Here is a 15,803-nt window from a genome sequence, read left to right as displayed (position 1 = left end):
CTAAAAACTGGACCTCGGATTGGTCGAATAGACATTTTTCTAGTTTGCAATAAAGACCATTGTCAAGAAGGGTCTTCAGAACTGTCGTAACATGTCTGTGATGAGTGTGTAAGTCTGTAGAATATATTAAAATGTCATCCAAGTACACAATAACAAATGAGTGAATAAAGTCCCTTAAGACATCATTAATAAATTCTTGGAATACTGCTGGGGCATTGCAAAGCCCAAATGGCATGACGGTATACTCATAATGGCCTGACCTAGTGTTAAAGGCTGTCTTCCATTCGTGGTCCTTTTTTATACGTATCAAATTGTATGCTCCTCTAAGATCTAATTTGGTGAATACCGTAGCATGTTTGAGCCTGTCAAACAATTCTGTTATTAATGGTATAGGGTAAGCATTTTTGATGGTGATTTTATTAAGACCTCTATAATCAATGCAAGGTCTTAAATCACCTTCTTACTTTGATACAAAGAAGAACCCCGCTCCAGCCGGAGAAGAGGATCTCCTAATAAATCCCTTGTCTAATGATTCTTTAATGTACTCCTCCATGACACGGTTTTCTTGAACCGATAGAGGGTACACCCTGCCCTTGGGAGGTATAGTGCCAGGCAACAAGTCAATAGCACAATCGTAGGGTCTGTGAGGCGGTAATTTGTCAGCCTCTCTTTTATCAAAGACAGTCTTTAAAGATAAATACTGAGAGGGTATAGCCGTAGACAAAGGAGGAATGGTAGGAACATTAATAGAATTCACAGGCGTGACTTCAATAGTACATGACTCATGGCAGGCTTCACTCCATGATTTTATCTGCCCTGTCTCCCAGTCAAAAATGGGATTGTGGGCACGTAACCATGGATACCCTAACACCAACTGTGAAGAGGGAGAGGTGATGACCTGGAACCGAATGGTTTCATAGTGTAGAACCCCTGTGTACATGTGTAGCGGTGCAGTCTCGTGAGTAACAACTGGAGATATCAATGGTCTACCATCTATGGCCTCAACGGCCAAGGGTATCTCCTTCTCCCTGATTGGAATATTGTTGTTCTTTACAAAACCAGAGTCTATAAAATTCTCAGCTGCCCCAGAGTCAACCAGGGCGTATATATTTTCAACTATACAACTCTCTCCCATATGTAAAGAAACAGGGAGAAGCAGTCGGTTAGGAGGCAATGTAGGAGACTTAGAAATCACACCCAAGGCCAGTCCCCTATAAGGTCTTAGGTGCGAGAGTTTTCCGGGAGCAAAGGACACTCCTTTACCATATGGTTTCTCTTACCACAATATAGGCAGAGTCCCTCCCTTCTCCTATGTAATTTTTCATTATCAGAGAGTTTGGCAACCCCTAATTGCATGGGTTCCTCTTCAGATACTTTTACACTCTCCGGTGTATTAACTCTGGGGTGAATAGGTGTCACAAAACGTCTATTCCTGTTCTTGGTATAGAGCCTGTCACGAATCCTATTATCTATATCGATGAGGTAGTCAATAAGGTCCTCTAAGGCAACAGGAAGCTCCTTAGCTGCTACCTCATCCAATATAGAGTCTGATAAGCCTTCCATGAAGGCAGTAGTTAACCCATTGTTGGTCCAATCTACCTGTGAGGCAAGGGTACGAAACTGAATAGCGTAATCAGCCACAGACCTAGAACCCTGTTTAACCCTCATTAATGCTCTTGCGGCATTCTTAGACCTTTTCATAGTGTCAAAAGTTCTGCGAAAAGCTGTAAGGAAACTGTGAAAGTCATGCACCATAGGTCCATTAGCCTCCCAAATAGGGTTTGCCCATTCAAGTGCTTTGTCAGTAAGTTGGTGCATAAAGAACCCAACTTTAGACCTCTCTGTGGGAAATGAACGTGGATACATCTCAAAATGAAACTCTATTTGGTTAATGAACCCTCTGCATGTCTTAGAATCCCCTCCATACCTAGGAGGAGGCGTTAAATGCACCGTAGCATTAGGCACAGTCGATACTTCAGGAAGCAGGGGTGTAGGAGGGTTAGGTGCGGTTGCTGGAATGGTTCTAGCTAAGAGCGTCTGGAGAGCCTGAGCTATCTGATCCATACGGTGATCCTGCTCTACAAATCTAGCCTCATGGGACACCATCTGTTGAGCTAAATCTGCGGGGTCCATGGCCCTATCGTAATGTAACGAGTATATACCCCTACACGCAGGATCCAGCCAAACAGAAGACAGCACAGAGGAGAGATACGTCTACCGGACCTTAGAGTGGCCGGACTCGACGTAATAGGAGAAGTACAGAGTCAGGAACGATCCGAGGTCAAGGGCACAAAGAGACAGCGTAAACGAGAACTAGCCGGGGTCTGGTACACAGGAATCAGCAAGCCGGCAAACAGTACAGACAAGGATAAAGCGAAAACGAAGTCAGAATACAAAGCCAAGGTCAAATACGGAGAAACACAACTGAACACAACAAGCACTAAAGGGAACTGTAGCAGAAACCACGATAGGGCAAGGAACTAAGGGAAAAGGGTGAGTATAAGTAGCCTTCAAACTAATGTGATTGGCTCCTGTCACTTCCACACCCCCAACAGGTAAGTGTATGGGGCGATTGGCATGACAGGAGCCAATGGGAGCCTTTTTGCAATTTAGGCTCCCACTGTCTCTTTAAGAGCGCGCCCGAGACTCGCGGCGCGCTCTTAGCTGCAGGTGGGACACGTGACCGCATCTCGCGGTCACTGCCCATCTTCCTGTAAGGCGAGTCGGATGAGCCGCGCGCGGCTCGTGCAGCCGCAGGACCGCGCACGGCTTGAAGAGAGGACCGCGGCCGGCCCCCGGATAAGGTAAGTAACGCTACAGCAATACACTTTGTCAGATACTGGAGGTTAAACCTACCAGCAAAACTCTGCTCAGAAGCCTGTCCGCACATGTCCTGCTCAGAGACCTCCTAATGAACAGAGACATACACGACCTCATCAGGCCGTTCATAGCTAAGGCATGAAAGGAGAAATTTTCTCTCTGGGTTCTCGAGGACTTTGCCTGATAGTGGAGAGAGGGGCATGCAGCTGTCGGAGATGAACAGTGGTTTCAAGTGGTGGAACCTATAGCATATCCGGTTGCTCTACACAACTGCTTATGCTCAGCATGATTGCCAAGGGCAACGGATGAGCAGACCATGGCTCTGGGGTTGCCTGTTCCCTAAATGCAACTCAATTGCTGCCTCTGAGCTCTCTGCATTTCTTTCACCTCTGCTTTACTAAGATCTTCCCCTCTTTCTCCTCCATGATCTGCCGCCTACCATGTCATATGTTGACCCTCACCTTGGGCCCAGTTGAAAGGTTTGTGGTGGCTCTACACTATTCTACAATAATCCTGACAGCTTATTCTGAGCATTTTTTCACGTACTCCGGTCTGTACTGTCTCACACTCGCTTACTATGTTTTACTTATGACTAAAAATATTGTTTGTTCGCTTAGCCTGTTTTATCTGCTATCTATGATTTCTACTAACTGACATATTTTTGTGAGCATGTTTATTATCTTCCCAAAAAATGCGCTCTACCATCTTTTGCCTTGATACTGTATGTATTGACGTTTTTGCTTGGGTTCGTTTTCGCCATTGTGGCATACAGGCCTGATTGTTCATCAATGCACTTAATAAAAAAAATTGATTAAAAAAAAAAAAAAAATGTAAACATAGATTTTATTTTTCCAGATCATTCTGCCTTCAATGCTGTGGAATGCAAGTATATGAAAATAATTTAGCTTAAACATCTAGGTCATTAACATAACCACAACAAGGCAGATTTTAACCAAGGGACGGTGTTGCAGCAGATTAAGTCCATACAGCTGTTACTTTACAATGTACAGTGTGCCCTGGTTCTGGACTGGCCGGTTGTGCTTCTCTGAGTCTATTAGAGGGTCCATAATCTCAGGTAATCCCCTCCACAAGCAACTTTTCACAGCATGTCTGAGATGATGAGCGAGTGGTTTAGCTGTCCACAGTAACGTAAAAGAAGAGGCAACAGGAGCAACTTCTGTCATACTCACGTAGTGCTATTTCTTAGTATTTTGTTTTCTTTTACTAATGATACCGCACATCATGTACATAGGAACACGTATTTCATTTAAATGAATCCTGGTATTTATTGTAAATCATATATGACAATGTATTTGCCAGATATACTATTTTATTGCTAACTGTTCCCTTTACAGTGAATTATACAGTTTAATTTGTAGAACTTAAAATCTCTTATATACAAAAATGAAACTTAAAGGGACATTTGAGGCACCAACACAATTTAGCTTAATGAAGCAGTTTTGGTGTAGAGAACATGACCCGCAGTCTCATTGCTCAGTTCACTGCTATTTGGAAGATGAATACCTATAGTATCCCGTTAATTACTTCTAAATTATGTCCAGCATCCTTTTTACTGTCGTCAAACCATAATATACCATAAAAAATAATATCAGGTATAAAAAGAATTAGGAAATGCTGTCTGAAACTGAAAGTAGCTGTGTTTAATAATGAATATTACAGGGCAAATAGTTACCTATTTACCAAGCTCCATAACTAGAATTCTAGCTAGAGCTCTAGCTCACACAGTTGATACCTGTCTCTCATCCTTCTCATTCTCACAGGGTTTCCAGTGATACTGGTTCAATTCCCCCCACCCCCCTTATAGAATGAATAGTTGGCTAGCGTATAAAAAAATGTTTTTTTGTTATGTTTATTTAACGCTTTTTATGGTTATTGTACCATCAAACTTGCAAAAGGTTTCATGGTGCCATTCAGAACCAGCGACATGCTATGTTTTTTTTAAATCTCTTTAACTGATTTTTTTTTTATTTGTTCATTGAAACTTACCAATAAAATATGTTTCAAACTTAAAAGACTCTCAGCTGATATACATTTGAAGTTCAGTTTGGGTTCAAGTATGTCTCTGTCACATTATGTATACCCAAACACATAGGAAATGGAAGTGCATCAGGAGAAGCCCAGATAGCCCTATGACCGGACCTTAGAACTTCCGGACTTAATGTATAAAATAGAGAGAGAGAAGTCATATAGATGGATAATTGAGGTACTACTCAGATAAAAGATAATGATAACCCAGAGGTAAACTAGTCATGGTCAAAACCAGAAAATACACAGAAAATGCTTAAGGAATGCACTAATTGGGACCCAACATATAAACTACAATAGGGCACAGACCTAGGGACAAACCAGGACAGAATAGTCCTGCTACTCCAGAAAGTGCAGAAATGAGGTCGCCCTGATAATGCGACCAAATCAGAACCAGAAGTGATGTCGCGCCCATTGATGTGCCCTTAGCGCATAACTAGACGGAAAAAGAATAACTAGACGGAAAAAGGTTGCGCCTCCAAATAGCAAATAGCACATTTGATGCAACCTGCGAGGAGCTTACCTGATTGGGTAAGTATCTCTGTTTGTGATATATTGAGGTTCCAGGTTTGATGGGCTATTTCTCTTCTAAAGGCATGGATGTGATACGTGATATTCAACACAGCGCAACACATTTCATGTTGCAGGGCTTTCCCAAGTTCATGTCTTTATCTTCAAGACTTTTCATTAAGTTGGTTATTCACATGATGCAGAAAGGTTCAGTAGAAGATATTGTATTCCTTCATTAAATCCAGTAAATGTTGAAGAATGCAAATCTCATAATAAAAATAAAAATAGACAGAACAATGGAATCACATTTAATATTGACAGAAAAAAACTTAAAGAAATGTTAACCTACATTATTCAAAAACTGGAAACATGTTTACAGTTTTTATATTATTTAAATTAATGATTATTTAATAAAGCAATATTTCTAAAGAATTATCAGAATATCTACTCTCATTCAGACAATTAATTATGTCAATTTCCCTTAAATAGATAGCATACATGAATAATATAATGGTGGGCTGTCAAAGCTAAAATAGCAATAAAAAGTTAAATTAAACCTGGAGAGATCGTGTTCTAAATCATTCCAACTGGAATCTACAAATTATGCTCTGCTTTGTCCATCCTCTCCACATTTTATTAATACATCTATACCATATAACATATTACAAGATAATAACATAAATTATGCTGGGTGTGAGACATCTGCTTACTACAATCAGTTGAGTACACATCCAGGTGCTTATAATGGTGGGGCATCTAAAATGCAGTGCACTCTGCTACAATATTTAGAGAGGAATGACTAAGGGCTGTGGATGCAGAACATTATTATTAAAGGAACACTATAAGGTCAGTAACACAAACATGTATTCCTGACCCTATAGTGTCAAAAAGACTATATAGCCCCCTTGGCCACTCCTTTCCCCCCTAAATATAATAAAATTGTACCTTAATTCCAGCATGCTGCTGCTGGCTCTTCCCTTGATCAGTCTCCTTGGCTGACATCAGACACAAGTGGTTAACTCAGCCAATCACAATGCTTTCCCATAGACTGAGACTATCAAGAAAGCAGAGCCCAAGTCAAACACAGCCCTGGTCAATCAGCATCTCCTAATAGAAATGCACTGAATCAATGCATCTCTATGAGGAAGGTTTAGCGTCTCCATGTAGAGGGTGGAGACACTGAATGTCAGTCACACCATGCAGCACCGCCCCAGGGAGCACCTCTAATAGCCATCTGAGGAGTGGCCAGTGGAGGTATTCCTAGGTTGTAATGTAAACACTACCTTTTCTCTGAAAAGACAGTGTTTACTGCAAAAAGCATGACAGGAATGATTATACTCAGCAGATCAAAGACAATAAGCTGTAGTTGTTCTGGTGACTACAGTGTCCCTTTAATATTATTGGCAACTCATTCCGCAGTGCTGTACTATATTATAAAAGGGGGAAATGTAACAATAGATAAGACATTTACAAACTGTTACAGGAACAATAGGTTGATGAGGAGGTGAGGGGATAGCAAGCAAGCAACAAGGTGGGAGAATCTTTCAAGATATAAGGTGAGAGATCAGATAGGTGAAAGTCATACATTAACAAGACCATAAGTGCAATAACTCCAACACTAACAAAAATAAACAAACATTTAGCAAAGCAAGAGTTGAACATGAAAGGTAGAATAGATTTCAATTAAACAGTAATACTATATATGTGTCAGGGTACCTGTAGTCTCTACCTCAGAGGAGGTGAGAGACTTAGACGTTTATCCTCCCAGAGGGGTTGTTTCTTCCGTTCCTCGCGGTTCTCTCGGCCATTTACAAGCCGACCGCGAGGGATCCACTTCCGTATATGACGCGACGCTCAGTAGTCGACGTTATGACGCCAACCCGGCTCGACCTGTCAGTCAAGTCCCGAGCACTAATCAGGACTCGTCGGGGGCGTGATTACCCTCTAGAATCAAGGTATAAAGTAAGGCTTTCGGCATCTGCTCATTGCCCTGTCGTGGTTCTAGCCTGTCTAGTCACTCAGTGCTCTTGTATTCTAGTTGTCTCTTTGGTTCTGACCCGGCTTGTTTGTACTACCCTGTTTATCTCTGTTACCCTTTGACTCGGCTTGTCTCTCGCTTACCTGTCCTCTCATTCCCTCGACCTCGGCTTGTTCCTAGACCATTCTCTACTTACTCCTTACGTTAAGTCCGGCCATTCTAAGGTCCGGTATACGTACCTACCACCTGGTTGTACTCTGCGTGTTGGATCCCTGTCCCGATCCTGACATTACGACAGGGCCAAATGGATCCTGCAGGTACAAACACTCAGGTTGGTCCTTCTGACTCTAGGTTCAACGCCATGGATCACAGAATGGACCAGATGGCTCTAGCACTACAGGCGTTACTATCTCGTTCTAGTAATCAACCAGAGGAGATGCGTAATACTTCTATCTCTCCTGTGAGTTCAGGTCTAGAGGTAGCCACTGTAGGTGCTTCTTCCCGTATCACTCCACATGTACGTTATGGTGGTTCTCCAGAGAAGTGTCGTGGTTTCTTAAACCAAATAGGTATCCATTTCGAATTACAACCCCGCTCCTATCCTACAGATAGGGCGAAGGTTGGATTTATTATCACATTACTTGTTGAGAAAGCTTTGAGATGGGCCAATCCATTGTGGGAAAATGATAATCCGTTAGTATATAATTATAATGCCTTTGTAGCTGCTTTCAGAAGAACTTTTGACCCTCCAGGTAGAAAGGTCAATGCAGCTAGATTACTGTTGCGCCTTAGACAAGAAAACCGAACACTTGTGGATTATGCACTAGAGTTCAGGTCCTTGGCGGCAGAGGTTAAGTGGAATGAACAGGCTTATATAGATGTATTTTTAAACGGGTTATCAGACATAATCCTTGACGAGGTTGCTACTAGAGAGCTCCCTGAAAATTTGGAGGATTTAATTTATTTTATTTCTCGCATTGACGAACGTTTAAGAGAGAGGCAGAACACTCGAGAGAGAAACCGTAGACCTTCCTTTAAACTAGCTCCTTCATTTCAAAGTTCTGAATCCACAACCTCACTTTTTCCAGAACCTATGCAGATAGGCAATACTCGCCTCTCAGAAGAGGAGAGACAGTACAGGAGAAGGGAGGGGTTGTGTATGTACTGTGGAGTCAGAGGTCATTTACGCCTAAATTGTCCTAATCTCTCGGGAAACGCTCGCACCTAAGTTTCTCTAGAGGACAGGCCTTGGGTGTTTCTATTTTGTCCTCTAATCTTAATTATAAAGATCACAGGCTTCTGCTACCCGTTTCTTTAACTTGGGAGAAGGGAGTACTAGAAACTATGGCATTGATAGATTCCGGAGCTGCTGAGAGCTTTATCGACCAAGTTTTTGTTACCAAACACGCTATCCCATCCCAGTTAAGGGAGACACCCTTGGCCGTTGAGGCCATAGATGGTAGACCTTTAGTTGAGCCTGTTATTTTCCGTGAAACCATACCCGTTAAATTAACTGTTGGTATCTTACACGAGGAAGACATATCTTTATTGCTTATTTCTTCTCCTTCTGTTCCCATAGTCCTGGGGTACCCTTGGTTAAAAAAACATAACCCTATTATTGATTGGGAATTAGGGGAGATAATCTCATGGGGTCAGGGTTGTCAGGACAGGTGCTTACGGACAGTGTCACCGCTTTGCGCAGTTAACACACCGATTAATTCTACCTACTCTACAGAGGTACAAATACCGCCCCTGTACCTGGATTTAAAGGCAGTATTTGACAAAAAGAATGCTGATACTTTACCTCCTCACAGGTCTTTTGATTGTAAGATTAATCTACTACCTGGTACTATACCCCCCAGGGGTAATGTATATCCTTTGTCCACTAAAGAGAACTTAGTCTTAGAGGAGTATATTCGTGAGAACCTTGAAAAAGGATTCATTAGGAGATCCTCCTCTCCTGCCGGGGCTGGGGTTTTTTTTGTTAAAAAGAAGGATGGTACACTAAGACCTTGCATTGATTATCGAGGTTTGAACAAAATAACCATTAGAAATGCCTACCCAATTCCTTTGATTACCGAGCTCTTTGATCGTCTAAAAGGCTCCAAGATTTTCACCAAGTTAGATCTCAGAGGGGCGTATAACTTGGTGAGAATTCAGCAGGGACACGAGTGGATGACGGCGTTCAATACCCGTTATGGGCACTATGAATACACAGTAATGCCTTTTGGCCTCTGTAATGCACCGGCAGTATTTCAGGACCTGATCAATGAAGTTCTTAGGGAATTTCAACATGACTGCGTTATTGTATATCTGGATGATATACTTATACACTCTAGAGAGATTGAGACTCACCACAGACAAGTCAGAAGGGTATTGCGCAAGCTTCTTCAACATGGCCTGTACTGCAAATTGGAGAAATGCAGCTTTGACCAATCCCAGATAAACTTTCTTGGTTATGTGATTTCTGGGGAAGGGTTTAAGATGGACCCGGATAAGCTCCAGTCCATTTTGGATTGGCCTTTACCCAGGGGCCTCAAGGCCATTCAGAGGTTTATTGGATTCTCCAACTATTATAGGCGCTTCATTAAGGGTTACTCTTCGATTATAGCTCCTATTACCAATATGACCAGACAGGGGGCTGACACTAAGAACTGGTCTACTGAAGCCCTTCTTGCCTTCAAAACACTCAAGGAACTGTTTGCTTCTGCACCAATTTTAGTTCACCCTGATACGACTCTGCCTTTCCTACTCGAGGTAGACGCCTCAGAGACAGGTATAGGTGCTATCCTGTCCCAAAGGTTAGGTGTGGATAAGCCCTTACATCCATGTGTTTTTTTTTCCAAGAAACTATCAGGGCCTGAGAGCAGATATGACATTGGTGACAGGGAACTACTAGCAGTTATCATGGCTTTAAAGGAGTGGAGACATTGACTGGAGGGCACCTTACATCCTGTTACTATTTTGACAGACCACAAGAACCTGTCCTATATTGGGGAGGCCAAGCGCTTGTCCTCCAGGCAAGCTCGTTGGTCTTTATTCCTCACGCATTTCAATTACGTGCTCACTTATAGACCTGGTTCTAAGAATTCTAAAGCCGATGCTTTGTCTCGACAATATGAACCTTCTGCGATATCTGAGCCGGTTTTGTCTTCTATAGTACCCAGGTGCAATATTATCGCCAACACGAGTCTTAAGATTCACTCTCCGTTGCTTGGTCAGATCATGAAGTTGCAGCATCTGGCGCCTAGACAGACTCCTGGGTCAAGGCATTTCGTTCCTCCTGAACTCCAACTGGAACTCTTACAGTGTTTTCACAACAGTAAGGCGGCTGGGCATCCGGGTATTCGCAAGACATGTTCCTTGATCTCTAAAGATTTCTGGTGGCCTTCTTTACGGAAGGATATTAGGGATTTCATCGGAGCATGTGAGGTCTGTATGAAGACTAAGCAACCTCATACGCTTCCATGTGGGTTGTTACATCCCTTGAACATTCCAGAGAGACCATGGTCCTGTTTGGCTATGGACTTCATTGTAGATTTGCCTGTTTCTAAAAAACAGACTGTGATCCTCACGGTGGTTGATAGGTTTACTAAGATGGCTCATTTCGTGCCCTTAACTAAACTCCCGACTTCTCCTGAATTGGCGGAGATATTCGCGAGAGAGATTTTTCGCTTACATGGGATACCTTCCGAAATTGTTTCCGATAGAGGTTCCCAATTTGTTTCACGTTTTTGGAGATCCTTCTGTTCTCAACTAGGCATCAAATTGAATTTTTCTTCTGCCTATCACCCTCAGTCTAACGGAGCTGCTGAACGTACCAATCAAAAGATTGAACAATATTTGCGTTGTTTTGTTTCTGAACACCAGGACGATTGGGTCGGTTTGATTCCTTGGGCGGAGTTTGCACATAATAATCTCGTTTGTGATTCTACTCGTTCCAGTCCCTTCTTCATGAATTATGGCTTTCATCCTTCCATTCTTCCCTCGGTTTCTCCTTCCCAAGGGGTACCGTCGGTTGATGTTCATGTTGCCAATTTGAGGAAGTTGTGGGATCAAACTCGACAAATTCTCCTACATAATTCCATGTTGTTCAAGAAACACGCTGATAAGCACAGAAGGGCGGCTCCGGTTTTTGTTCCAGGTGATAGGGTATGGTTGAGTACTAGAAACATTCGTTTGAAGGTTCCTTCTATGAAATTCGCTCCTCGTTACATTGGCCCTTACAGGGTTCTGACTCGAATTAACCCAGTTGCGTATCGCCTAGCTCTTCCAGCTGCCTTACGCATTCTTTACTGAAACCGCTAGTCTGTAACAGATTTTCCTCCACTATATCCTCTCCTCGCTCTGTTCAGGTTGAGGGTCAGGAGGAGTATGAAATCAACTCCATCATCGATTCTCGAATCTCCCGGGGGAAGTTACAATATCTTATTGACTGGAAGGGATATGGTCCTGAGGAGAGGACTTGGGTACCTCAGGAGGATGTACATGCTCCTCGCCTCCGCAGGGCTTTTCACTCCCGTTTTCCATCTCGTCCCGGTTCCTTCCGCCCGGTGGGCGTTTCTGAGAGGGGGGGGTACTGTCAGGGTACCTGTAGTCTCTACCTCAGAGGAGGTGAGAGACTTAGACGTTTATCCTCCCAGAGGGGTTGTTTCTTCCGTTCCTCGTGGTTCTCTCGGCCATTTACACGCCGACCGCGAGGGATCCACTTCCTTATATGACGCGACGCTCAGTAGTCGACGTCATGACGCCAACCCGGCTCGACCTGTCAGTCAAGTCCCGAGCACTAATCAGGACTCGTCGGGAGCGTGATTACCCTCTAGAATCAAGGTATAAAGTAAGGCTTTCGGCATCTGCTCATTGCCCTGTCGTGGTTCTAGCCTGTCTAGTCACTCAGTGCTCTTGTATTCTAGTTGTCTCTTTGGTTCTGACCCGGCTTGTTTGTACTACCCTGTTTATCTCTGTTACCCTTTGACTCGGCTTGTCTCTCGCTTACCTGTCCTCTCGTTCCCTCGACCTCGGCTTGTTCCTAGACCATTCTCTACTTACTCCTTATGTTAAGTCTGGCCATTCTAAGGTCCGGTATACGTACCTACCACCTGGTTGTACTCTGCGTGTTGGATCCCTGTCCCGATCCTGACAATATGGAAGGGAGGTAAAGATAAATAAAATTGAAAAAAATAAGAGATAATAGATTAATAAAACAAGTAAGAGAGGTATTCTAGAGTTGATCTTCAGAATTACTAATCTGCAGTTGGCTATTGCTAATCTACACAAAGCTTGGAGTCTTGAGTGCAAATTTAGGGTACTCACTGTTTGTTCCCAGGAGAATCTACTAAGATTGTATTGGCAGAGACAAGTGGAGAAGTGGTTGATGGCAACAAAATTTAGGCTGATATTGGCTACAACTTAAGTCGTTTTCAGTTATCGCTTAAGGAACATAAGGCTTGTAAGGTATTGTCATTCATGAAAAATGGCATTCATTCTCGGGACGAGAATATAATTTTGCCTCTTTATAAATCACTGGTAACACCACATATTAAATATGCTGTGCAATTTTAGGCACCTGTTCTAAAGAAGGATATTATGGCACTAGAAAAAGTGCAGAGGCGGGCTACAAAATTAATAAAAGGAATGGAACATATCAGCTATGAAGAAAGGTTAACAAATTTAAACATCTTTAGTTTATGTTGCCTCAGAGGGGATATGATAACATTATACAAATATATCCGGGGCCAATACAAACCATTGTGTGGAAATCTTTTCAGAAACCGGACTTTACATAGGACACGAGGTCATGCGTTTAGACTGGAAGAAATAAGATTTTGTCTAAGGCAAAGAAAAGTGTTTTTTTATTTTTACTGCAAGAACAATAAGGATGTGGAATTCTCTGCCTGAAGAAGTGGTTTTATCAGAGTCCATACAGCTGTTCAAACAGCAATTAGATGCATACTTGCAAAAACAGAATATTCAAGGATATAATTTTTCTTTTTTTTTTATATTTATTTTATTTGTAGATTTTTTCTTTTCCTTTATACATATGTCCATTATTCAATAATTATACAAATTTCAATATTGCAGCATTAAAATACATTCTTTTAACTATCCATAACATTAAGCGTATTTCACAATCCCCCCCCAAAAAAAAGAAGAGAAAAAGAGAGGAACATATCTAGTTACAGTTATAAGGATCAATACGTAGTCAGTTCTCAATTGAACAATTCTCCATTATATAGAACATATATGGGACCAATATGTCCCAAATTACTCGAATTGAAAGATATTTATAGATTTACATCTTATATCAAACCTTTATCTATTTTGCATTTGATCCCTTCCCTATTTGCCATAATAGTCATCTATAATTTATATAAATTCCAAAAAACAACAACATGTATGCGACTCGGCGTGGGTTGGGTCCTAATCCAATATTACGTTATTATATAGGAAATTTGGAAGTCCAGGGTAGCCAAAGCTCTCTCGTAGCTCTAGTTGAAGATTCCATCTTATATTGGAACCTTATTTGTTCCATTATTTCTTGCCAAGATGGTGGGTTAGGTGATTTCCATGCTCTAGCGATATTGATTTTTATTGCAAAAAATATATGTGTCATAATATATTTTTGTTGTTTATCAAATGATTTGTAATCCATGTTGGACAAAAACATTTCGGGACTGATTACAGCAACCTCCTTAAAGATACTTTTCATTAAACCTAGCATTTGGGTCTTGATATTATTCAGCCCCGTACAAGCCCACCATATTTGGAGCATGGTACCCTCTTCTCTTCCACATCTCCAACATTCTTTTGAGTATATTGGGGATATTTTATGGAGTCTAACCGGGACCATATACCACCTATAAATGATCTTTAAATGTGTTTCGAATAAGGATATATTATGTATACTTTGTTTTACTAAGATTGTAGCATTTATCCAATCTATCAATGGGAGGGATTTTCCCATGTCCCTCTCCCATTTACCAAATGGAGGCACATCAATAACATTGTCTAATGTATCAAACAGTTTATTAAATCTGGAAATTCCCCCCTTTTTTGACTACAAATAATATAAGGTTCAAGATAGTGATCTTTAATCAATATTTTAGTTAGAAGAAAATTCTTGATTCTCAAATATTGAAATATTTCCCTAGATTGTAGTTGTGTAAATGTCGCTAATTTAGATCCCTCATATAAATTTCCTATTCTTTTTATTCCATGGTGTAACCAGGTTTTAATATTCATATCTGACATAGCATAATGAAGAATTTCTATGGGTGTATTAGATAATAATTTTCCTTTACGATTCAGCTTAATATTCAAATATTTTGCAAAGTCCACCATATCTCTTATAATTTTATTAGAAAATTGCTCCTTTTCCAAAACCCCCAAATTCAAAAGTCCTAGCCACCCTAAAATATATAGCTTTTGTCCTGGTCCTAATTCCTGTTCGATTTTAATCCAGGATTTAGATATGTTTTGATCCAAATTTAACCATGTCATAAACTGAGAGGCCCTATTTGCTTCATACATCTTGATCACATCAGGAAAAGCTATACCCCCTTTCTGGTAGCTTCTACATAGAATCTCCGTCGCTATTCTAGGTGGTTTATCACGCCATATATAGCTAGAGAATAGACTTTGAAAACGCTTCAAAATACCCCGTTCAATACTGTAGGGAATCATCCTGAGGAAATATAGGAGTTTCGGCATCAGGTACGATTTATTAATATTAACTCTTCCTATCCAAGATGGTTCTAGTCTCCTCAATTTATGTATCTGAGATTGTAGATCTTTATACAAATTGTCAAAATTTATCAGAATTGTCTTTGTGGTATCAAATGTTATCTTTATACCTAAATAGTCAATTTTATCTTTTATACATTTTATATGGAAATGGGAGGACAAGACTTCCAACTGTGTCTTGGTCAATAGAAATGGAAGAATTTGAGATTTATTAATGTTAACCTTATAGTTAGAAAATTTGCTATATATAGAAATATCTTCTAGTAACGGTGGAATTGATGATAGGGGGTCAGCAAGAGTAAGTAGAACATCATCAGCGAACAAAGATATCTTTATACAATCCTCTTGAAAATCTATTCCCTTTATCTTTTCGTTCTGTCTTATCATCGTAGCCAACGGTTCAATTGTAAGAATATACAGGAGTGGAGCTAGCGGACAACCCTGCCTAGTTCCATTCCCAATATCGAAGGCGTCAGAGTCAAAATATGGGCTGCTAATTCTTGCCGAGGAGTTTTTATATAAGGATAAAGTTTTATTTCTAAATGGTCCTTCTAATCTGAAATGGCCCATGACAGAGTCCAGGAATCTCCAATTGACTCTGTCAAAGGCCTTCTCGGCGTCTAGGGCAATAATGACAGATTCCCTATGTTGTCCGCTCACTCTATTTATTACGTTAAAAATCCTCCTTGTATTGTCTGAGGTACTT

The sequence above is a fragment of the Pelobates fuscus genome, chromosome 4, assembly GCF_036172605.1.
Source record: "Pelobates fuscus isolate aPelFus1 chromosome 4, aPelFus1.pri, whole genome shotgun sequence".
Lineage (NCBI taxonomy): Eukaryota > Metazoa > Chordata > Amphibia > Anura > Pelobatidae > Pelobates > Pelobates fuscus.
This window is presented reverse-complemented; position numbering follows the sequence as displayed.